At 34.1% G+C, this 26,252-nt stretch overlaps 1 protein-coding gene and 1 long non-coding RNA gene across 8 annotated transcripts in view; one reads left to right on the top strand and one right to left on the bottom strand.

Moving 5' to 3' along the window:
- Mp (collagen XV/XVIII-type protein multiplexin) overlaps positions 1-26,252 on the top strand; it is a 303,083-nt gene that overhangs the window by 134,184 nt on the left and 142,647 nt on the right. The window contains exon 1 of one of the 6 annotated variants that reach the window (XM_087410343.1): positions 24,274-25,487. The exons of the other annotated variants lie outside the window; for them this stretch is intronic. The gene's annotated coding sequence lies outside the window, so the exon portion shown is untranslated. Of the gene's footprint in view, positions 1-24,273; positions 25,488-26,252 lie in introns of those variants that run through there. 6 annotated transcript variants of the gene reach the window in all.
- LOC147908208 (uncharacterized) overlaps positions 1-26,252 on the bottom strand; it is a 195,969-nt gene that overhangs the window by 48,918 nt on the left and 120,799 nt on the right. The window lies entirely within an intron of this gene.

Below are 26,252 nucleotides of genomic sequence, written 5' to 3' on the forward strand. Positions count from 1 at the left end.
ATTCGTTATCTAAACGGTGAATGACTGACGAGCGCGAAATGTTATTTTGCGAAAAGCTTATTTTATCCAACAACATTATCTACGTGGTCGCTTCTGACGCGTGTATTCCAATCGCGTTTCACATTATCGATTGTTTCATGAGAAACTCCAGCGAGAATTCAGATGGAAAAATACTGACGTGAAAATCTGGTGCGTTATTATACGCTATTCAGACATAATGGGAGCAGACACGGTCTAGGGAACAAATAATCTTCTAATGGATCTACTAATAGGACAAGCAAAGACGGAGGTTGTCTCCTCACTGCCGTGAGGAGGGGCTCTCGCAAAGGGGCGAAAACCCACTTGCCGAGCGTGTCAGGATTCGTATGGCATCGCGTAGTAGCTCGAGGCAAATACATGGACGAAGCGTTTATCGGCCATATCAATCGTTACCGGAGCGAAACAATTAGAAGATATCCGCGATCCTCGTGATGATCGTGTCTCTGATCTTCACCCCCTCTCTCCTGAGAAACGAGCAATCAGAAGCAATCGATACTTACCGCGCGGATACTTACGAGATACAACCGCTTGTGACTGTTCGCTGAAAATGGCATTTACAGGTGTAAATATACTCTTTGAATTCTTTGAAGTGAAATCTCATTTTGAAGAGTGAAAATTATAAAAGAGCGGCTCCATTTTCAATCTTTAAGAGTGAGATTTCACTCTTCATATAAGTGAGATTCATCCTAAAAGTTTTAAAGAGTATCATTATAATACACGCATCCCATGCCAATTTGAAGCTTATTAAATTCTTCCGCGATTTTAACATTTGATATCGGTGCAAATATAAAATATGATACCATACAGACGTATAATAAAAGCGAACTCAATATATTGTCTCTTTTTTCACGCGATCGCTTTGTCGATATCTCTAGATTGTGAAAGTTGCTCGGAAGTATCAATTCGTAAGAATTAAATATCCGGAAAAATGGATATTGCTACAGACATTGATAGTTAATTGTGTAAGCAAGTTAATTATGCATCATTTATATGAATGCTTCATTTATCTCTAAGTACATAATTTATCATCCAACTGCTTAATTGCTATCGTGACTACAAACGTTGTAATATATCCCGTAAATTACATCGCTGTTTCCTTAGACTTGCAATTATTCACTTATAGATGTATGTGATATTTATCGAGTTTTGTTTTCAAATTGTTTATTTATAGATATTGCTTATTTGTTACAACGACTTAATAAGTCAAATAATTTAAAAAACAAAGTTTCAGCTAATGAGTTTTCAATGTTTTAACAATAATAATAAGTTATTAAAATATTGTAAAATTAATTTTGAATTCAATTTTGGTATAATAATTGATTGTAGAGGAATAAAATTATGTTCTTCTCCATTTTTCTTTATGTTTCCGTTTTTTTTTCTATAAGCAACTCAAAATTTTTGAGCGAAAAAGAGGGATCAAATAAAAATACTGAATAAAGTATACATTTTAATTATTTTGTTAAAATCGTTTAAAGCGCGCAAGTTTGAACGTATTTAAACGTCAGATATAATATTTAAAAAATTATAACAGTTATTTGAAAATAGGAGTTAGGAAATAGTTTAAGGAAATTATGAGCAAATTTCGAAATTCTAAACTTTTTTACATTTTCCTCTGACTTTTCCCGATTTTCCAAGTCTGTGGCAACCTTGATATTACAAGTATTTATATATTAGATATTCATTTACAAAGATTTTTTTGTCTAAGCAATATAATAGAATTATTTGTTAGTCAGAAACTTTTGACAATTACTGTAAGTCGGTGTTGTAGCAAATGAGCGATACTTATTACATGTAAAAAAAATATATTCTTGAATTCCTATGGTAACTCTTTTTTACTTTAAATACGAAACGCCACTATGGTCTGAATGTTAAGATGTTGAACTATATATATATTTATTTAAATGAATATATATATTAGGTGTTGGAATTAATTCGTAGCGTTTTTTAATGAAAGAATGTTATTTATTTCACATGAGCATTAAAAAATACATTAATGAAAGTACTTCCCATCACTTGTAAAACGCTACGAATTAATTCCAACACCTAATAATATACTCTTTTTTTATCATAATTTTCTTTTTCAAAAATCATGCATCTAAAAAAGATGATATTATAAAAATAAAAGTTTTCAATTATTGATCAATTCATGAATTACGTCACGTGTTATACCTTGTACATCTACCGGTATAACATAATTTTAAGTTCTCATTACTTCAAGTTCGCTAAGCCTAAATAAATACTTCTCGTAAATAAGTTTACCAATTTCCATAATAACCCGTTACGTACCAGTTAATGATGAAATAACTTTCCCGTTCTAATTCTAATCGGATTGTTATTTCTCGCTAAGTCAGTGAACAATTAGCGAGCGGCTACATCAATTCGGTAGATAAATAGAAGGTCTCTCTTTGCTGCGAGACAAATTCGATAATACTGTCACGACGGATTCTCAAGAAACGCTCGAGACACATCTCAGCAGATATAGTAACTCGATTTTGAATTCTCCAAGTGGAATTCCCCTTCGCTCGTGGTCTGATCCTTACACTTCGCGACTACTTCCAACGGCGGGTCCGTCGCTATTCTTTCGCGATACGGCGGAGGGGTTGGACGATAGGCTGGCGCGCGGGGTGGAAAAGTGCGATACGGTTTTCCAACGACTTACGGATAAGTCGCGGAAAGCCAGGGGGTAATAGCGACGGCCGGTATGAATCAGCCCGTAAGAGCTCTCCAAGAGATCCCGGCGTCGGTGCAGTAATATATTTCCCGTGCCGATAGCGATCGATCGTTTCGGGCGAATAAAATGTCAATACTCTTGTCGCGTTTCGGTTTAACCTCCACTGTACGCCTGCTCGAGTAGCGCGAGACCGAATAAGATATAAACGTAAAATATAAGAGAGGGAAAAGCAGCATGCGAAGAGCCGTTACGGTGCGTGTACGAGCTTCTACATGTATGACCCGGAGATACTGGAGAAATAGCGAGAGCCGCTTTATCGTTGAAAGTGACGTACTTCGTGGCTTCCCGCGCAGCCCGAGCTCTCATCTCCACCGTAATACGTGATAATAAGAATGGCTCGTGCTCGAATCCACATTCTCTTTTGCTGGTTCTTCGTACGTTCTTCGTACTTAATGCCTTGCGAGATAGCGTGACGATAATTGCTCGGCGTATGCGCGTATACGTGTTTAAAATTAAAAAAAGAAAGAACAAAAGAAAAGAGAGAATATTCTCTCCCACTCTCTCTCTCTCTCTCTCTCTCTCTCTCTCTCTCTCTCTCTCTCTCTCTCTCTCTCTTTCTCCCCTTTTCTTCCCCCTCCCTTCTCTCAACGTTTGTTGAGGATCAACATTTTTCTAATGTCGCCAAGTGGCAAATATTCTTCCTTCTTTTTAATTTATGCAAAATTATGTAAAATTATATATAATCGGCTGAAAAGCCATTATTTTAATACTTCAGAATTTTTATTCGTAACGAGTTTGTGGTTTGCGTTTTTTCAAATTATTTAAAATTATATAATTACTTGATATTGTCGGCTCGCTTCGTATACGTGTATTATAATTTAAGTCTACGGAAAAGGCACTTCCGCCGTACGTCGCGAGTTCCCAACACGCCGGTTTGCGTGCGGTTTTTGCCTCCCACGTTTGCGGCATCCTAGCACCATGAGGATCCTCGGAGAGGCGAAGGACAACAGTTTCTCGAGCGGTGAACTGGCGCGCGCTGGCCCGATAGGAGCGAGGAGAAATAACTCCTGGATGCAGGAGGAACGTGAACCCCGGCGCGGCGAAAGGGGTGAAGAATGGGTGGGAGGTGGGGCGATACAGATAAGGAATTTTCCGTGCGGGGATTCCGTGGCGGCGGGTTATCCTTTCCCGAGGAATCCGGGAAGCTCGGTTCTCGAGTGGGGACGAATTGTCCCACAAGATTCACGACGCGATCCTGGCCGTAGGGCGCGTTACATCCGTTACGCTTAGGTACCGGTGCGTCCTGAAGGACGAATCGTCCCGCCGCCGGTGGCAGGCTTGGATTACCACGGAGCAACATGGTGAAATTACGTCGCCTGATTTAGCGATCTCTTTCTTTTATTTCGCCGTACCGATAGCGCCCGGCTATGCTCGCAGAAGATCACAAACGGGACAATCCGAATGATCTTACTTTGCAGCAAAATGCTGGCAAATAATATTGTTACAAAGCAATAACATATATATTTAATATCAAAAACCGAGTATATTTCTTGCCTATTTACGAAATAGTCCTGATAATAATTTATTTTGATAATTGAGACATCTTTGTTTTACTTTAAAAGAAACACATAAAAAATACGATTTTCCATATTATCATGACAAATGAGATAAGTATAAATATTACCCTAAGTATAAATATATAATACTATCCTATTATTCATTACAAAATGACTTTATAAAAATTCAAAGAATATATTTTTAACGTGAATAAATGTCATTTTTATTTTTGTTTTAGAACTCTTAAAACCCATTCATTTTGAGTTGTGATAATTTTAATGATTCTTTTTTAAAACCATTCTTTTTAATGTTATTTGATTAGTCAATAATTAGTCAATAATTATGTTGAATTTTCTGTTAAATTCACGAATAATTTTTCTCATTTTTTTAAAAAACTTAATTTTTTCAAAATAATATTTTATTATTATTAATAAGATATTATCTCAAAACAAAAAAAGATTCCTATAATATAATTTTTGCTTATATTGTTCCCCTACTTTAAAACATTTCTTTAGTTGTTAACTTTTAAAGTAAATAAGTGATGTGAGTAAAAATTGTATTGTGAGAATTTTTTTTGAGATAATATCTTGTCAATAATAAAAAAAATATTTTTAAAGAAAAAACATTTTTAAAGCTCAATTTTCTCAGTATATACAAATTTGAAGTTTAATAATCTTAATATTTAACTTCAAATTAAAAACTATAGTGTGTGATAAGACCATTTTCAAAATATTTCTAATTAAAGTTAAGATCGAGAACTTTAACACGCTCTATACGTTAAATTCTTTTCCTCCTTCAATTTCTGACAGTTTATACACGCAAATGGTTTATTTCTAATTGTTTATTCTGAAGAGACATTTATCGTAAGAAAAAATAAAGTTGTATTCTAGTTTGCTCTATTTTATTCTAGTTTCCTTCAGCAAAGTGAATATACAGAAAACATTCAAAAACGCTTCGAGCTATAGCTACAGTTTTAGACTTGCCGTTGGCCATTCGGAGAACTTAAATCTTAATGTATAGAGGGAGGAATAAAAGTACGCGCAATCGAAAAGGGATTAGCTAGTTTCGATTTATGTGGCCGACCGAGGATGTAAAGTGAAATTTTCTTATTCGGCGCCTTAATCCTTCGGTACATTATCAGATTCACGACCCATAAAACTGTCAAGGGAGAATCTTGGTGACGGTATCGTATATCTTTTGTTTTAAACGCCGAATTTTTTCACTAGAAATAATTGATAAAGTTATAATAAGTTAATTAACCTATCAATCTGAAAAATAACAAATTCTTTAAACAGTATTCATCTATTTTGCGTATTATTATTTCGATACTGATAAATGCTAATTACATGTAGCATTTTGAAAAATTCAGAATTTGAATTATGAATTGATAAAAAGTGTATTTCGCATATTGTATAAAAAAATATATTTCCATTCATGTCGAGTTATTTCTTTAAAAATATCAGAGCGTTTTTTAATAACATCGCGGAAATTTTAAGGAATTTCGTAAATTAAAATTTTTTTTGCAAATTGCATTTTAAATCATAACATAATACGAAAAATATATAAAATCGTATATGGAAAAAATTTAGTGCGCAAATTTAATTGATGCACAGTAACTTGGGGACAAAGACCGCAATGTCAAACGACATGATTTAATTAATTAAATCATGGAATGTATAGATTTTACAGAAAGAAATAAAAATATCATCGATTTTCCGTTGACGTTTCTTCGGAGGTATTGTATTAATTAAACGTCGAAATTGATATCGAAACATGGAAAGCAATACCGGGAGCATCATATCGTGGGTAATGGAATTAATACAGACCGACATAAATGGTCATGTGGAACCAGGTCGGTCAGGATAAACAATCATAATAAATCAAGAGTAGACTGTATGATGAGAATGTTGAACCACGAAAAAGTAATAGCCAGAGCAAACTGGTGAAATTGCACCTTCGCGTATAACGCAAAGCTTTGCGATATGTATTAGGTTGAACAGTATCCCGATTTTACGAGGCCAGAAAAAATATAACAAATGTAATAAATTCCATAGCACTTGTATAAAGGGAACATTAATTGAAGTACATTGATTAAAGTAAATCTGTATTGAAATATTGGATGAATTCATTTTTGATGTGATGAAACTGGTATATTATATAAACAGCTGTAATAGCGTATTTTTATTTTAAAAATGATGATTTATTTCTATCCTTTGACAAAATTCACAAGGTAATCTAATTTAACTTGCAAGCTGTTTTAAAAGATTTTTTTTTTTTCATTGAATAAAGCTATCCAGTTTTTGTTTGACATATGATAGATCAATTTTAGCATGGTGTGAAAAATACATAAAAATATACCAAATAAAAGTTCCCTTTAACGAAAACTTTGTGCGAACGGACATACCGTTACAAATACGGAATATTTCAAAGTTGCGCATAGTCCGGAAAATGATTCGTTGTTCATATCCTTTATTTGAAAATTCTCTCATATATTCTTCCATGTAAAAATCTGCATGTATATATCTACATGTAAATGATCATTTTGAAGTAATATTTCGCTAAACAAGTAATTTTTGAAATTCAGAGGTATCTATAGATAATTTCCCGAAAATTCAATATACTTTTATCTTAAATGGCAGGAGACTGCCACGTGAAATAATAAAATAAAATGATGATGAGTGTAGGAAATGGAATAAGCTTCCGAGATGTCTGGATCTGAGATCGAGTTACGATAAAATGAAAGACCTGTACGGAACTATAAGCAACTTGGAGCGCAACGGGGTTATGGGGGACCGAAATGGAACGTGATGCGGTGTGAAAGAGACGATACACGGTACGTTACGGCAAAACACGTGAAATGCAATTGGACTAAACGAGAAGTTACAAGCTATCGTTACAATAAGAAAAGAAATGTAGAACGTCAAAAGAGATTGAATGCCATTCCGTCTTTTATAATTCAATTCATGACCTCGTGTATTTGCAGGACGTTTCCTGCTGTTATGATTACGTAATATTTTTAAGTGTTCAATAATTGACAAAATTCATTAAAGGTATATTGCTTGTATATAGAATATTATCTTGTTATTCTATTGCAACAAATTCGTTTCGTATTTCTGATTGCTTTATTGCATGTCAAAATATACTAAAATTCTAATCGATATAGTCACCTGGAAATTACCTGACGGGCACCCACGGCAATAAAAGATAATGTTTTATATGGAAAGAGGCCGACTTCAATTTGTTTTTTTGCACAATACCTCTTTTTTCTATCCCCGATACCTGTACGTACGTCCCTAAAGTACCACAAAGAGCACCAAAAATACGCCTCGTCTTGTATTCTCTGGAGTTAACCCATATCGATTACATTATATACATGTATATACATATATATCCTTATAAGGCCCATTAGGTAATCTCGTAGTAATATTTTCTTATTGTAATATTGTATTATTCGCCTAATTCTGGTTCGGTAGACTTTTAAAAATTGTTTTTTGAAAAAAACAAGAGAGATTTCAATTACCTTTTGCCGTGAGCGTCCTGTAAATATATTTATCTTAAGCCAATGAGAATAAATAATCGAAATTTTAATTAACGATCGTACAGCCCGCTGGATATCGAACGGCAAAATTAGCACCAATTTGCGTTAATGAAGGGCGTTCCGTTTATAATTATGGTAAAATCGTTACAATTTCAGAACAATATCATACGTAGGTCAGTGATGTATGAAATGCATGTTGTGACCAGAATTTACAATCATCGAGTAAATTATATTATGAATTGTATTCGCGCCTGTGAATGTAAATCGAATAAATCTGTATTTTTTTTTTAATCTTATAGACTTTGTTTTTATAGTTTGCCTCGTTGCATATTTCAATCGTTTATATCTTCCTTGTAACATTGTGCAGATTATATAAATATTTCGTCGACAATTCCAACAATAACGCAGGATAACTCACAGACAAATCATATTTTTTTCTTACGTATTTATTACATCGCAATCTAATATCGAGAAACGATTGTCATTTGAACAATACAATAATATCTTTAATAATACAATAATATCTTTCGGATTACAATTTGCCTTTCTTGTGGCAGAGTAAATTTTGAGAAAATAATGAAAATAACTTAACAAACACAATATATCTCTGAATGCATTTATCTCTGAACAAAAAGGAAAATTCTCAATATATTTCAAGATTCTTTATTAATTTATCCTGCCAGGTCTTCTACTGTCAAAAGTCAATTTATAGTGGAATAATGTCGATTAAAATACCACATTTGCAGACAAATTCAATATATTTTGTATCCAGGCTGTTCAGGCAATATGGACAATAGAAGTCAACTTTACGCACGCACATTCGCTAAATATTGACCTACATTCATATAAATATGTATACATTTTTCTCTTCCTTTTCTTCTTCTCTTTCGTCCGTTCACTTTCTTTTGCGATTTTCGCATGTTGTTCTCAGGTCTTTGATTCCGTTCTTCCGCAACGAAATTCTATAAGCCACAAGATTAATTTCAAAAGCGCGATTCGAACGATCGCGATTCCTTTGTGCATAGATCCTTTTTCCATGGTAGTGCATCAAAGGCATGTTTAATACATTCCGATGCTGGGCAGGATTATCAAAACAAGAACAGTACATGAAACTATCGAACCCCAATATCGTGTGCATTGAACGGTAACAGATAACTTTGCGTCGAGAATCTTAGTAGACCTCTAAAGAGAATCAGCTGATATCAGATCTACTTTCAATAAATCAAACTTCTCGGTGGTTTGCGTTTAATCTCATATTGACTGAACTTATTCGAACTAGAATATATAAACTGTCATTATACTGTTTAAAAATAATTTATAATATATTATTTATTTTCATCTGTACATTGAGAAACAAGTTTTTCGTATTTGTGACTATAATTATTGTCATTACTACTAATAGTAATAACTAGTAATAATAATTATAATTACAGTTTTATTACAAGGTATACTAAAAATGTTTTATTATTATCTATACGATCTAAATGATTATAAATATTTTATTGTTATCTATATTATTAATAATATAGTTATTAATAATTATAAATGTAGTTACGATTATTTAAAATATGGTTGCAATTATCACAATCTAACTATGTAATTAATAATTTTCGATGCAAACTGTATATATTTGTAAAACTGTAAATATAATTAATATTAGTAACATTAGAGTAATAACCATAATTATATACTACATATAAATAACATTTAATTATAGTTACAAATATCAAAACTCTTTTTTCAGTGTATATTTTGTCTGGAATAACACTTTATAAACAAAAAATCAACATGATTAAACATAAAGATATCAATATCTTTATTAAGTATTGTTAATGATGCTTTCACCGCTATAAACTTTATAATTAAAAGATGCTAAATATTATCATAACTTAACAGAAGATTTTCCTGCGTTTCTCTTTAAGTAGAAAGCCCGATGTTTGATCAGCCGCGTACAAACAGACATTTATCGTCGTTGAAGATGATTAATTTCAGGATGGTCAAAGCTTTTTAATAATAAATAGTACATATTTCTAAGTGTATTGACATAAATAAATAAGTAATATTGTATTAACATTTTTATAAAAATTTTAAAAAATAGAAAATTTAAGAATAATAAAATGTAGTTTGTATTGTCCGTTATTAAAATAACATTTTTTGTAAATTAAATATTATTTTATAAACTGCTACAATAAAATGTACCGTAAAATATTGTATTATATCCGGTATAAAAAAATCCGTAAAATGTCATATTTTTTAATTATCTCACTCCAACTCTCAATAATAATCACAAATATATACACTCTGCAAAATATTATACGATATCTGTAAAATTTATAAAATTACGTTTTTATTTCTTATTTCAATTCTCAATAACAATAAAAAACATATACTATTAATAATTGAGTTTAAATAAAATCAATGAATTGCTACTCCAAAAATTTAAAAAGTTCCATAAATCATTTCATATCAATCATAATGTAAACATATACGACCGTATCGTCGTACAACCGTATCGTCGAAGTTCTGACATCTGCAAGCGCTGTCACAGTCGCAAGTTTCAGCGACAGTGCAGTTGTGGCGTGACGGCTGCTCAGAGCAATCGCGAAATTCGCATCTTAACGCGCGCGTCTCTGACAAACGTTCCGCCGACACGACCGCAGGACAAGCGGATTTAGGAATTCCGGCACGTAAGCACCACATACGAAATGGTCGCGTTAGCATCGAATCGCATTTCGCACGAGCACCATCCCCAGCGCACCTGTCTCAAAGTGCGACGGCACTTTGCAGTCGCGCAGATAAAGGCGATCGGATTTGTTCCCATTACTTTCGGACCAATCGAAAGCGAATACCCGTCGTTCAGCGCGAATCTCGGTTACCTCAGTGGTATCGTTGCGCTTCTCCTTAAGCTCCGGTTCCTCACGTTGCGCCCGTGGCCGCGCATCCGGGACAAGAGGCCCGGATGTCGAGAGATGGATAGAGAAACAGACGGGGAAAAATACGTTGCTGGGCGAAGCAAACAAGTGTCGTGCACTAAAGTGTCCACAGAGGGTGGCCGTAGCAAATCAGACTCTCGCATTTCGTAACATGAACAACACCTGAAAACTTGCTTCCTCCTCGCGTCCGCGTTGCGCATCCCCGCAACGTACATCCAAAGATAAACGTTCGGTAAGAGACTCCGCGGATTTATATAGCGCGTTTTCCTGGTTGGTCGTTCCTTTCTCGTTCAAATTTCGCGTAACTCGTACGTTGTCGTAACGAGGGAGAAAAAGAAACCAGAAGTAAAAAAAACGTGAAAGCGTCCTACTTTTTTCGTATGTAAATTTCTGTCGTATCCTTTCAGAGATGCAAAGAAAATTTTGTGTCGTCCCCCTTTTTATCTAACGAAAGTAATGCAACTACACTGTTAGATATCAAATAAGCAATGGTAACCCAATCCCTTGAAAAAGGGATTTTAATAATTTAGTAATTTATAACTTTTTCACTAAAAATTAAAGAAACGCTTAAAAATAAAATACTTAAAAAATTTTTAATCAAGCGTCCACCACGCAGCAATGAAACTCACAAGCAGCAATGAGACTCACTTGTCAGCCTATATACAGTCAGCCTACTATACGTCAGCCTACTATACGTTTGTTAGATTTAAATTTTTTAAGTGTTTTATTTCTTCAAGTATTTCTTTAGTTTTCAATGAAAAAGTATATTATAATACAAAAAATTAAACAACTAAAACGAAGTTGTCACTAACTGAATTATTAAAAATGTTAATGTGAATTTCGAATACTTTTCCATAGATTTAGATGAATAAGAGTGCTACCATTGCATTCAACGAAAATACAATGGTAGTACCTTATTCAATTAAAAACGACGAAAAAAACGTAGAATTACATATATAATATTGTTGCACTTTTTAGGCCAAAATCGACCTATTCTAGCCATCGTTCTTTAATACACTTGTTAAATTAAATTGAAATTCATTGTTTTAATAAAAAAAAATATAATAATAACAATTCTCAACATCAAAACAAAATAAACAATAAATCAGGGCTAATAAGAGTGCAGTAATTTAAGCGCAAATTTATATGCATATACTTAATAAACGACCTTTATACTTAATAAACAAAATTTATACTTAATAAATAATGTCAAATGTTTCAACTACATTTCGAGCGATTCTCAGCAAGCACAGTTTCTTACAATCAATCTTAAATTGATCTCATATTTCTGAAACCAGACGGAATCGAATGTTATATTATAATTAATCCTCCACTGTCAATTTCAAGTGAGGTTCAAAGTAAGCAAGGCAAATGAAAAGTCTTCTAAAAATGTGAGAATACAAAAATCCTTCCGAGTTAATAAAATAAAATTTCGCGTCTTATTGAAGAATCAAAATAAAAAAATTTACACACTAGTCAATCAAAAGTCAGAAACTGTTTAAATTAACAACTCAGACAATATGTATATCTAAAAATCGTCATGAATACATCATAAAGACGTCTCTTGGGACATAATAATATCTAAAAAAAAATATCATAAAGACATCTTCTAGACATTACGTGTTGTAGGGGCATATTGAGTAGGAGTAGCGACTCATAGAAATGATTAAAAATAATTCAAATTAAGTACGAATTTGACGTTATGAATCTAACGGTATACAAAAAATGCATTTAGCATTCATCATGTTACCATATCGGAAGTCAATTCAAGAAATTCGTCTCCTCCAAGAGGAATCACACCGGATTATTCATGAGATTCTTCGATATGAACTATGATACCGAATTAGTAAAGCTGTATAATTAAGTGACTATTATTGGTTAAAGTTAGATGGTCCGATGAAGCGCGAACGCGTTTGAAGCATATTCTGTATGAAGCATATTCTAGCATGTATCAATGTGATATACGTAGCTGCCAGTATTTGCCTACGGGCACGTTACAATGGCACGTATCGCGAGAAACTAATTGTAGCCTACGATCTACTATCTATATTGCGTATTAATGGCGTAGATTTCAGGCTGCATATAATCCGTATCATTTGTTATTCACATATTCATTCGCGAAAGCTTTAGATTCAGATTTCTGTGCGCACGCGGTGGCGAATAATGGCAAGCACAGACAAGCCCTGCGTCTACCATTTACTGTCTCGCGTGCCTTGTATCATCTGAATAAATAGGATTAACCCACGGATTAAACAGCAGATTAATTGTCGCTGTTGCTTGTTTTAAAATTTTTTCGTGACTCACGATTTTAATTATGCCTCGAAAAATAAATCAAGAAAAATATCAGCGTGCCGCGCGGCGGATGTTTTATGTTATAATAAGATCGTTACAGAAAGAGCTTGTAAAATCAACAAGAAAAAAATCATGAAAATAGAACAAAAATGGTATTCTCAGACTTTAAAATGTATTTTCCATCATACAATGCAATATAATTACTATGAATAATTAACTTCATCTCTCAAAGTATTATTTCTTGACAGTAAAACAATATAACAGCAGTTTTAAGTTTAAATAATATATCTGTCTATTTTCAAAGTAATAGATTCTCGATATAATGTTTATTAAATGTGTATTTGTTAAGTGTGTTCAAAACTATATCATTTTAGTACAACGATTTTCCGATAAATACACTACTTTTACATGTAGTGTTAAAATAAGTGTCGTCAAAAATAAAATTGTGAAAACCATACCACAAATTTATAGTATAAATTAATAATAAATAATCTATACAATTAAAAAATTTGTATTAAATTTAACATGTACTAAACAGTCCACTAAAATTTTTGTGTTTAATACAAGTTTAGTTTAATACAAAATAAATGGAAAACTTAAAAAGAAAACTTAGAAAGATAATTTTTATGTAATGCTAACACAAACATTATATAAAAATTAATACAAGAAATTTAACAATTTGATTCAATTCGGAAATAAAATTTATGAAAATACATTTCTTCGTAAAATTATCTTTTATATGTTAAATTAATGTCGGCATATATGCATTCTTTATTTATTTATCTTAGAATTTATGTTTCATTGTTTTTATATTAATTGTTCACTTACTCGTAAATCATATTATTTTAATTAAGAAATGAATATCAATTTAATACAAAATATTTAAATAACACCATCGCATTATATTAAATTAATATTCGGTCATGTTAAAAATTTAATACAAAAATTTTGATATGGACCCATTTTAACACAAATACTAAATATTTTTTGTGTAAAATTCAAATTGCTGATCAATTTTTATCGATACGCCATCTCTTTCCAGTTGTTGACCAGCATCCTAATATTCCAAGTGGAAATGATCTTTCTGATCAATCTGACATAATTTAAGTGACGTCGTCAAGATAATGTTAAAGTATGAAGATGGTCAGTTCCCAAAAGCCCTTCGCAGACGGCAAATCTCGTTCGTTCTTGCTCATATCCGTTCCCGTCAGTTCTTAGAAATGTCAAGCAATACATTTTCCTTTAAGCGAAACCCGAGTAACCGCTAAATCGCAACTCGGCTTTTTGCGACGACCCCCTTCGGGGCATTGACGGCGGTGATGCAACGTCCTTCTTGTTATCTGAGAATTTCGGATTAACCGACTTGCCAGGACAAGTTCTCGTACGGGGACTGCGAACGACCCGAAGCCAAGCGATCCGAAAATCATACGCTGGATCCGTCGTCGCGGCATCCCAGGGATCCAAGACACTATCGAATTATGCATAACTACGCGCTCTCGTACCGTAAACACGTTCACCCGGACACAAAGACAGCTCGGAAAATGTAGGTCGCCGACATCATTCCTAATTCCGTATCATATTAAGAAAATATACGAATTTCGATGAGAAAACTGTTGTAAACTCGAAAATATATTTCTTGGCCGTATCTTTTCGTATGTCTCTAGAAATCGTATCAAAAAATCATTGAATTAATATTTCGCGTGACTGATAGTCTTATTATAATTCGATGAACACTGCGATTTGTGATTTATTTAAGAAGTATGGTTAGACGTTGATTATAAGTGTCAAAATATTATCGATAAAATAAAAAAATGTATCAATTAATCATTTTTCCATCCATTACTGTAGAAACAGAATCATGTAATTAAAATAAAAATAGCTTTGCCGTTTCAAGAATAAATCATATATAAATAAATCTCTTATAAGCTTTACGGTTGTTAGTCTTAATAATATATTTATAAAGCTGGCTCCAGACAAAATAGCCAATGCACTAACGTTGACGAATGCATTAGCTAACAATGCTGTATTAATGTTGACCATATATAAATATGCAGTATGATTGATATTCACATGATATGCATAATTAGCCATATGAATATAGATCAATATTTAGGAATGTGAGCTAACGTTGAAAAAGAATGGCAATTTGTTGGCGTAATATTGGTCCAGTATATCCCTAACGCATATTCCTAATGCAATATTTAATCAATGTCCCGCCAAATGAATTGTGCTATTTGGAGAGGTAATTGTGATCGCAGAAACTGCCACAGCTATTTCTCGTGTATAATTTTTAATGAATTTAACTTTTAATTTTTATAATGAAAAAAAGAACAAAGCAACAAAAACATGAAAAATATTATATTTATTTTAAATTATATTACGATATTATATTGAAAAAAATACGTTATTATAACCCAATTGTCAACGATTTAGAGTACAAGTTAACATTGATCTCGTTTGATTTGTTTTAAAAAACTGTCTTCATAGTGAATGTCATCCAATGTCAACTTCGACAATGATTCTAATTGGCAACATGGAATTTATATACGTGACAGGGTCAATGTTACATTGATGAATGTTGGCGTACATTGGTCACGTTGTCTGAAACAGATTAAGGCCATAAGATATAATTCGCAAAAATTCAATTGAACTTACTAACGAAAACGTATCTACTCTGGATTTGTTCTCTTTAGTGTAGAAGTCAAGTATAAACTATTAAATCATGTAAAGATTTATGTATTTATGATGTAAAAATAACTGGAAAATATAGAGCTATTCCAAAGTAATTAAAATAAAAACGAAGACTTTGTAAAAAATATTTGTAAAAAAATACTTCAAAATTAGAGATTGTGATTCTAATTACATTAAACATCGAGAAGAACGTTTCTAACATAGTTGAAAATAGTAACGTTGAATTTTCAATACGCGTTCTCATTATTCACATAATTTCCGGAAAAAGGAGTTTCATCTATTTAAAAATTATTACCTCTTCCGATTTTTCGAGCGCGTAAATAACCTCGGCTATCAGTTCAAATCGTAATTTAATCCTAACGAGCAGTCGAGGCTGCCTTTTCTGTCATAGACAAGGAAATAGAAAAATAACATGCAAATGGCGAAACGACATGTTCGCGCGAAGAGAGAAACAAGAAAAAATAAGGTATGAGATTTTCGGTGCTGAATTGCGAGGCTCTGTAGGAAAAGTGCACAAACCCGAGCAGCTTTTTCCAGGCGAAATTAGTTTATCAGCCGGACTGGTGCAAGCTCGCGATATTCAGCATAACAGTGGTCAAAGGAGAAAGAAGGGGGAGAAGAGATGAACGAAAAGCGGAGATTGATGGCGAGGCAAGTGTGAGGCGAGAGAAAAGTCCAAGCGGAGACAGTGCGGTGCGATAAGCGCGGAAAAAATGGGTTAACCACTATTTCGCATTTGCATTCGCGGGGTCGGACATCGATTCGCAGCAAGCTGAAGGCGGGGGTGCCTCTCATCGCTCTCGTCGGAAAACGTCCCGATGGACGTGTACGCGGTTTGTCATTTCGTGTTCGCCGCAATAGCATCGAAGCCATCTCTTTGAAAGCGCACACGTTGATATTTCGTTTATTAAGGAAAATATGGAAGAACACCACGCATGTAGTTTGTTGTAGATACATGCACTGTTAAATATTAAAGGATCAAATTTAAATTAATTCTTTAGGTCAAATAACATTTTGTTACTTTTAATAAATTACTTAATTTCAAAGTAAATATGCACTCATAATGTATGCACGTTATAAATAATGATCTAATAATGATCTTTGAGTAAAATTAATTCCTTGAGATGAACTGTTTAATTCCATTGTTTTAATTAAATTAACACACATCAAAAAGGAAATTTAGTTGTCTTCAACAAACTATTTAATTGAGGCATTTTTAACAGCAACAAAATATTTTATTTACATAACAAAAAATTTAGTTGCTCTTCTGTTCAATACATTTTTCAGCTTTACAAATAATAAGAATATTTGTTTATACTAACTAAACAATTGAGCTGAATTTTTGTTCGGTACATTTTAACCGAACATTTCCATTCAATTCATTTTAAGTTTCATAGAAAACATAAAATATTTTTTATAAGTTACGAAAAAGTATTTCATAGAATGACTGAGTCAGAAAAAGTATTTCATTCCATGAATCAAAGTTTTGTTGTAACAATAAAATATATGGTTAAAATGTATCAAACAATGTTTGATTATACCAACTAAACCTTTTGGTATAAACAAATATTTGTATTATTTACTAAATTGAAAAGTATAGAACAGAAGCAATTAAATTTGTTGTTATATAAACAAAATATTTGTTTCTGTTAAAAAATATCAGTTTTTCTGAAGGAATAATTTTTTTTTCCTAATGTATAGAGTTTTCCAAAAGTATTGAGAAGCAATGGCAAATTATAGGAATGATTACAAAAATAACTCAAACTGAGTACAATTCGATAGTGTATGAATTTAACAGTATACGTTGATTCTGTATATACGTTACGATGAGTTAAATTACAATTGCATTTTTAGCTTTTTTTAGCAAAAAAAAAATAATTATACTTAATCCATTCTGAGCGTGTTAAATCTGTTATAAAATCGTCGATCAGAACGTTCATTTATTTGGGAGATAAAATTAAAACTTGTGAATAAAATACTGTTGAAAAATGCCATGTAGTATAGCACTTCTTTCTGCTACTGCAATACAAGTTATCGATTGCGAAACACAAAACGCAAAACACAAAAATCTTGACGCCTGTACTAGCAATTCGCAATTAATCGTGTCGACGCCCTAGAATGAAGGAATGTGCTCGCGTTCGCGAATATTGCAGCCAGGCCGGAGTAATGTTAAAGCGAGGACCTCGCATTCTTTGATCCGTCGAAACGAGTAACTCGAGCAGAGTGGCTTTTGATTCAAGGATGTGCATCTGACGGAAGTAATCGTTACGCACGAACAAGCGTGTAACGAGGACGATAAGCCATCCGTACGTCGCATTGCGGTATACTTCCGGCCAGCGAAAAACTCGATTCAACGTGAACTATTATACTTGACGAGATCAACATGGTATTTCTTGAACGTTTACGTGATGTAGCGTGTGTATACCCTTGTTTTGAATACATTATATATTTTCCTGATTTTTTTCTGCGGGAAAACGCTTATCCATGTATTTATTATCAAGAAAAAATCGGTAAATACCTATATCTCATGATATATAATTGATGTGCAAATAAAATACCGTACAATTAAGTTAATTGTAAGTAAAAATATCAAGGAAATATTTTATTTATTTTTGAACAAAATGAAAAAATTATAAAAAAATTGTAGATATAAATATATTTCTTATATTGTATTTGAAAGTAATACAAAAAATTTGGTGAAGATTTAAATATCGATCAAAAATTATTAATAAGAAATAGACATTTTTTTTTTAATATTATTAACATCCTATCAAAATAGACTCAAGTGGAATGTACTAAATGTATTAAATGATTTATATTTTTTATTTACAATAATATATACCTATAAATACTTTATTCACACATCAATTATTACTTTCATTTATCGTTTTTTCCTCTTAATGTATATCGTATATAATATACTGATTATGTATTTAATTTTTCAATTTGATTATTTCATATATTCTCAGAGACTTTAGATATGAAGTGTGATATGAAGTGTCAAAAATGTAACATAAAACATCATTAATTTTTATAAATTAAAAGTTAATTTTATTCTATATAATTAAATTACTGAAAAATATATTCTTCAAGAATAAACATTCGCCGTTTTTTCCCCTTAATATTTGACTTTGTGAGCATATAATTTACTGACTATGTATTTTCAATTTGACTATATATATATATATATATATATATATATATATATATATATATATATATATATAGTATACAGCGACAATAAACACAATTATAAAATAAATATTTAATGTATCAAAATAACTTTTATAGTAAAATTAGTTTAATTAGTAAATTAAAGAGCTTTATAATTAAATTGTTAAAATCAATTTCTCAAGAAAAAGTTTCGAGTTTCGAAAAATTATATTTTCTGAACATATTTACCTAAGGAAAAATTGAAATTGAAAATAATTAATGCAATATTAAGACAAATGAAAGATAAATTTTGTAAGTCGATAATAAACAATTATAGAAATCAATAACTGTATGTTATAATATATTACCAGCGATAGTTTACTAAGTAAAAAGCTGTAATGAAGCGATCGTCGGCCGACTTCTAACTATTTCAAGAATGATTTCCATATTGAAGAAAACATGTTACTCTTTATATTTCATACTGCACAACGTGCTTGCAACGAAAAATGTGTTCATGCGTAACGGAAGTAATCGGTCACGCACGAACGAGCATATAACAAGGTCAGCGAACTCTTAGGATATTGAGTTACTAGGTAATTCAGCCCAGCAGGAAATTTCAATTTCTACTTACACCGCGTTATCGAGTGCCTTGCGCATAGCTTTATCTTTGATACAGCTGAACGGTAGAGATTTCGTTATTCATGGAGAAGCAATAAGCGAATGGTACCTGAAACAAGATACGCTATTACCAGACACCATCTCCTCGGAAATCTATCTGCTTTTAAAGATTATAAAGATTTACTCCCTCGGTCTCTCAATCTGTTTACGAACCGTTAATGCGATTCCACGATAAAAAAGTTTTCTGCATATCAGATTTCTATTTATTATCTTACACTGAGAGCTCAGCTGCTTCTGACTACTTGTTAAAAATGTATACCGGTAAAGTGCAAATTTTCGTCTAAGATACGTGAATTCTAAAGTAAAATCGAAAACGAGCACACGCGCGCGCGCGAATCGCTAAAACTACAGATAGAAGTTTTCAACGCTGCAGATACATGAAAACGTAGTTCGCGCGTTTTATCAAACAATAACATTCATTTCAGCGGGCGCATAGTTACGCACACTGAACTCTCATTAAACCCGAAGCGAACAAACGGTCACGACGCGTTACCGGAAAGTGGTTGCAATTTTTCGCGAGCGTGGAATTACTCGGAACGAAATCGCAGGATTGCGCGGGAGTCCTGGAAAATCTGGGATGCGGGGAAACGAATTACTCGAGCGGACGGAAGCGAGTAACGTTTGAACGGATAACGTGCTCATGCGTGACGGAAGTGATCGTCACGCACGACCGAGTGTCTAACGAGCAACGATGAGCCTTCCGATGCAACCTTCACACCATCGCGAAACCATCGGGGGGGGAGGGGAAGGGGGGAAGGGGGGAGGGGATGTGGTGGAAGAGAGAGGTTACAATCCTGGGCTTGCAGTGCAATAAACATCGATCCTCTTACTCCTCGCGTATGGGGCCAATCTCTCGTTCGAATTACACTCGCCTGATCTTGGCAAATTACCTCTATTAATTCGGCGATAAGCATCTCCTCCGACGGTAGAAAAATTGTTCCGCAAGGAAAAATTAGCGGCCGCGATACGGCGATGAATTTGTTGAATATACGACGACAAAGGGAACCGAGAAATACGCTTCGTTAAACGAGAGATCATTTGTGCGTTAGAAACGCTCGCGGCAACTATAACATAATTGCTGTTCGCCTTCCCAATTTAACGAGCTCTTGCTTTCGTGCGAATATCAATGTAATTGTTAAATGTACCTCTGCGAATATTTACGCAGAACTTTCTAGATAAGAATAGAGTATTTTCTATAGAATGTCATATGGAACAAATTTATATCTCATTTTTATCTCAATTACAAATTATGTGATAGATGATACTTTCTTCACTAAAAATATCAAGCGAGAATAATTTTCGAATTATAACGACGAATACTGAAAGCTTCTTGTGAACTATGCTTTTAATTATTAATCCTATATTATTCGCATGATTTTTTTAAATGTAATTAATTGCTCTCGTGTTTCTGACACCTCAATATTATATCTCAATTTTCATTATTCTTTTTACAATTAAATAAAGATTAATAATATTCTATGTATTTTTTAGATAACGATATAAATGAAATTTTTTTTTTAACTGGAACAATTTTACGCTAAAGATATAATGTGGATACATTTAGCGAATTTATAAGGCTAAAATATCCTGGATATTCCATGCGAGTAATGAAAAGTGAAACGCGATTAACATTTTTACGTTTATAGTTCAGGTCAAACTCTGCTTAGGAACTTTATTTGATAATCGAAACGCAAAAAAATAGCAAACAGGTATAAAAATAAAAAATCGTACATTCGCGTGGAAGAATCTCTCGACTCGTCGAACCATTAAAATCAATTTATCGAAGAAGCAAAGCTAAGCACAAGTTGCGCATTCAGGCGAAATATGTCGCAACGAAACTGATCGTTGTATGTGAACGATAAGACTTATGTCACAATGTGTGTACATCTCACATGAAATGGGACATCTTGTGACCATGCAAAACTATGTAATAAAACATTACAGCAGTTGCAACATTCGCGCTCTCAATTTCAATTAAATACCGAAAGGATGCAGGATTAAATCTGTATTCGCGATAGCGCCAAATAAATTCTTTCTGTAAAATATCAAAATACGCTTTTGTTACGAGCAGTCTGAGAATCATTAGTTGTTACAATTATATTCTGCAAATACAAGCGTATAATAAGTGCCTTCATATAGTGTGATTTAGCATAAAAATAATACATTATATTGCGTACACAAAATTAGATTTACATCACATAAATTAAACGTAAAGTTAGTTAAAAAGTAATCTAAGAAGAACAACAGGCAAAGGCGAACAAAAATTAAAGATGATAATAAATAATAAATAATTTGCCCTCTAAGGATTTACAAAAACAAGGACGACTTCATTTAGTCTTCATCAACAAAAAACATAATAATCAAAAGAATAATACAAATAAAGATATTAACATTATAAATTTAAGTTAGAGATAATTAATGTTAATTAAAATGAACAAATAAAATACAATAAAAATATAAAAGCAATGGATTTGCACAAACGTGTACACGGAAATATTTAAAAATTTAGCTAGATACACATCTGAAAATAATTTCGTTGGATGCTTAAGTGTTAATGACAATGCTGCAGAAAGTTTCAAAATTCTAGTAACCAGTCCTACGTAATTATTTTAATGGTCTAAATAAAATAATTTTTCTATTTGTATATAGCTAAATTTTTTACTTCAGCAAAACTGTTCTTTTTGAATAGTATAGTTACTTTTACACGAAAAATAAATAATACATATGAAGGCACTTATTATGTACTTGGAATTATAGTGATAATCTCGAAAAATTCTGGATAAATCACATTTTTCGGATACCCAATCGCTCTATTACATTCCAAAAAGGATCGGGAATTTACTCAACGTGCATTGCCAAATCAATCATATTCGAATTCGTATATTATTGGTCGGATCATAGCTCAAACGTATCGTACGCATTCGTCATATTTATGTGAAAAACGCGTCATCCTAACAACCAAGCGTATTTTTTTTTTAAAGTTTATGTTTCCAGAACAGGGAGTGTTGTTGACTGCTGTCCACCCTGTACCTGTCGTAACACGCGAATTCTCGCGTCCGCATAAACATCGACGCAAAGCCCTCAAATGCATTTGCGGAATTTCCGCTGCAGTGCTCAATACCGCTCAAATTCATAGAATTCAATTAACGGAAGAGGAAGTTTGGAACCACAGTTCTCGTTAACTGTTCTCTCATACCGAAAGCGGTTCTCGCATTAAAAAACGTTATGAATATTAGATGTACGACGGAAGGAAGGGGATGAGAGGAAGGAACTTGGTTTTTCCATCCCGGAAAAAAGGCACCTTTCCTTTGAAGGACGAGGTATACTTTGCCCGTCGCTGCGAATTAAAAAGGCACGGCGGGCGTTTTTATTTTGAAGAAAATAGAGACAACTACCATGCGCTAAATCCTCTTATCTTTACGTGATGACGGAATATGAAAATCTCCTGTCACCAACTTTTTAGAGCGTGTTGAGGTGGTATGTAGCTACCATACGCGTTGCACAAGTGAGATAATCATCTCATATTTATTTATGAAAAACTCAGCAAAGCCGACGACACGCGGGACGATACCCGAGCCGAATATCACGCTTGACCCGCTTCCGGTTTCCTTCTGCGACGCGTTGTTCCTCGCATCGATCAGCTGCATAATCGCGTTCGACGCGTTCCTTTTCGACAACAAGGTCTCTCGCGTCTTTTGAGAATCACTGCTTTCCATCGTTGAGAAGAAAAAGAGCGACCCGTGCGTAACTAGCTTCTGTTTACATGCTTTTGCGAAGAAAAAACCTTCTCGGCTTTTGTTATCTCTCCGGAGAAAATTGCGAACCGATATAATAATTGCGCTTGAAGTTCCGACAAAGCATCGAAACGACGACCGTGGATGTCACTGGTAAATGAAGCAAGGCGCTTGCCCATTATCTCAACTTCAGACACGCGAAGTAAAGCTCCACTAGTCACCCTTCAAGTTGCAACGAGGTGTTGTTACGCTAACTTACCTGACCTGACAGAACCGATCGGTTCCTAGAGACAGGCAATTCTAAGATTTCTACCCTTAGCCCGCTATGTATATTCTCGAGTAAAGTTTCCAACATGCTTTATTCGACACGATTAGAACATTTAAAACTGACACGAATCTTACATTTCTCGGCCAAATTGTATGGCAAGATCTGATTTTTCCATTTTCTGATGAACTTGTGCTTAGATTTAACTTGATGATAATGTAAAAATCATATTTTTTTATAGCTATCGCTTTTTACTAAACTGATGGTTTTGTAGTAATAACTAAAAGTTATTCACTACAAAACCTGCATCAGTTTAGTGATCAATCATAACCAGAAAAACATAATTTTTGCATTATCGGGTTAAATGAGGTCTAAACCATTAGAAGTTAACCAGAAAATGAAAAAACTGGGCTGAAGAATTTTATACGCTGTTTCATTTTATAAAAATTTTCCATTGTCGTTTATAGATTTGATCCTGTAGAAATTAGAATGGTCAGAACTGAAACGAATTTTCTATTTCTTGACCAAATTATATAATGAGGCCAAATACTAAAAGTTTTATGCATCGTTTTATTTTTGTAAGCATTTCCCTTTGTCCTTTATTGTAACGCTGATGTAGAAATTAGAAAAGCTAAAACCGACATGAATTTTCTTTATTTTTTTATCAAATTATGTGATAGATCAAATTCTAAGACCGATATTCTCTCTACGTTTTGATAGATTAAAATCTATTATTCCTTGTTCCCACCGCTCGTGCCTTTCGATTATGCATCAGGATTTATAATTTCATGCGCCATTTTTAATAAGAATTTTCCATTGCCACTTGTTATAGCACCGATGACATAAGAAGTACAGTTAAAACTGACATAAATGTCCTCTATTTCTTAGCAAAATTATAGTTTTACGCGGCGTTTTACTTTATAAGAGTTTTCCATTGTTTGTCGCGTCGACAATGAAGATAAAAATTGGGTATTCTCTCTCGAGAATACCCAATACCGCAACAGGAAACAAAGAATTAAATTTAAATGCCCATTTGCGAGATTTTCTTCGATATCCTCTATCCGAAGGGCACTAAGGGACCATTCCACCCCTCCAACCCCCCTTCCCCCCGCCCAACAATGAACGACGTTGCATCGCACGTCACGCATCCCCTATTTATTTATCCGGAAAGTAGCACGGGGGGGTGGGGAAGGAAGTGGAGATGAGAGCGAGTAGTAGCGGTGTGGCGGGGACAGACAGCAACCCCCACTCAGTGTCGGCGTCGGCGTCGGTGACGCGACTGGGGGTTGGCGGCCTCCGGCTTCATCGTCCTCGACGTCGTGCGGATCGCGCTCCGGTTAGTTTGCTGGCTGTCCGTACGACGGCAGCACAGATTCTCCAACCCCTCGCTGGTGGTCCTGCTCCTTGCGCCGCACGCAACCCTGCACCCCTGGCCCGCCGCCCCGCGCGTTCGCCATCCTCGAAGCAACTCGAGGATCCACGAATCGGCCGAACACAACCGCGGCGGCGGGCGCGCTCAAATGCCGGCCGTTCTCGTTTATGAGACGCGTCTCGACGCAGCGGACTGATGGCTGCCGCGGCCGGTCGGAACTACGAGCGTTGCGGAAAAATCGGGGGAGGTTCGCGCGAGCACGGCGACGCAGGAAAAAAGCGCGAGGCCCGCGAGCGGAAAGCGAGCCAGGTGCCGTGCGAGGGATCCACGAGGATCCACGAGAATCCACGAGGCGCGAAACGTGTCAAAGTGTCGCGACAACGTCCTGCGTGAGGACCCCTTTCGAAATCGTCTTGTTCTCGTATTGTTGCGCGATTGACAGAAAGTGCGCGTGCGAACCGTTCTCCACGATGTGTTCTTATTTACGTTCGATGTAGTGCTTTGCGAGTGAATTTGTAGATATTGAGAGGTATCGGGAAGATACACATGCGAAATGAGTTTGGTGTAAGTAATCAGATCGTGATAGAAGAGAAGTATCCTGCATTACAAGAAAAATATTACGAATGCGAGCTTTGCGATGAAGATATGAGTAACTCTCCCGCCTTCGCGTCTCTCTCTCTCTCTCTCTTTCTCTCTCTCTCTCTCTCTCTCTTTCCGTTCTACTTTTTCTATTATTAAAATACCAATCATTTATAGAATTGCGATTAAAAGAAAAAAGGAAATTGATACTTTTTTGCGATGTTATAATTTCTATAAAATCTAAACTAGAGAGGACAGAATCGCGTAAAGACAACAAATGAAACTATGAATTTTAATTAACAGAAAGAATTAATTAAACGTCGACAATGCATAACGATTCGTTATTGCAGGACGACAGACTTTTCCTCTCCCGTTACTCTTTCATCAGCGGTTAGCTTCTATCGCAGCCATCCGGATTAAAACTTCATCGAGATAAGACAAATTGCTTGATAAATTGGTTCGTTAACGCGGGACGAGAAAAATCTTGAATGTTAGCAGGAGAAGGATGAGCCCGCGGCGTTTGCGAATAATTTTCGCGGCAAAATCGCTGCACGTCGATCTGATAATCGTAGGAAATGTTAACCTTCGTTATCGTTAATTCGCACGAAACGAATATACGAAATCAAAGATTACAATCCAGTGCAAAAATTTGTCTCGTCTAAACGCTCTATACATTTTTCTCCTCACATGTATAGCTCAACAATAAAGGTCCGTCTCTATCGATACTGAAAGTTTCAGGCAAATTAATTG

Source organism: Acromyrmex echinatior, chromosome 10, assembly GCF_024713525.1.
Source record: "Acromyrmex echinatior isolate Ae372 chromosome 10, ASM2471352v2, whole genome shotgun sequence".
NCBI classification, from domain to species: Eukaryota; Metazoa; Arthropoda; class Insecta; order Hymenoptera; family Formicidae; genus Acromyrmex; species Acromyrmex echinatior.